Raw genomic sequence first — 856 nt, forward strand, 5'->3', positions numbered from 1 at the left:
AGTCTATCTTTGGGTTTGCCTATAAAACGTTTTGACAGGCAAAACAACCAGGATTCCCCCCCAAAGAGGCAGCCCAGCAACCTCGGTGTTACAAAAACGAAGACTTCCTGTCGTCTCAGAAGATGGGCCACTAGACAACACAAGATCACACTTTGCCGTTCTGAGGGATGAATCTCCGACAGGCAAAACAAACCAGGATCAAAGAGGCAGCCAGCAACCAGGTGTTACAAAACCTGAAGACTTCCCGGTCTCAGAAGAGGGCCCTAGACACACAAGATCACAACTGCAGTTCTGAGGATGAATCTCCACAATGTGTTCATGGGGTAAGGAATACTTTTTTCTTGAACAGGTGGCTATGATGTTTACAACACCAAAAACTGTGGTGTCCTTGACATGAGAAAAATTTGATAGAATGTTTTCGTCCTGTGAATCTAACATCTATTATTCATGTTTCTTTGTGTTAATTATTATGGTAGTTTGTCCATTTTAGTTTTTAAAAACTGAACCATAGTTAATGCCAACGTACACTTCAGTGATATATCTTCTTTTTTTTTCTAGTTAAATATTGTAGTCTCTACTAAAAATGAAATTTTAGGATATGATTAATCATTTTCCTACTTTTATATAAATATTTTTCTTCAGGGAAAGCGAGCAAAGATTTACAAGGCAGCAAGACGTGTGCTTTTACCCCTGGCATCCAGTCCAAATTCTGATGACGCCACATACATAGGGAGTCCAAAACGGCATGACATTTTAAGTCATACTTCTTTCCTAGCTGTTGTGTACTCTGAAATACAAATTCTTTCTCTGTTGAATTGCTTCTCACAGCTCTTTTCACTTTTTTCAGGACCATGCC

The sequence above is a fragment of the Etheostoma spectabile genome, chromosome 4 (assembly GCF_008692095.1).
Source record: "Etheostoma spectabile isolate EspeVRDwgs_2016 chromosome 4, UIUC_Espe_1.0, whole genome shotgun sequence".
In the NCBI taxonomy this organism is placed as follows: Eukaryota; Metazoa; Chordata; class Actinopteri; order Perciformes; family Percidae; genus Etheostoma; species Etheostoma spectabile.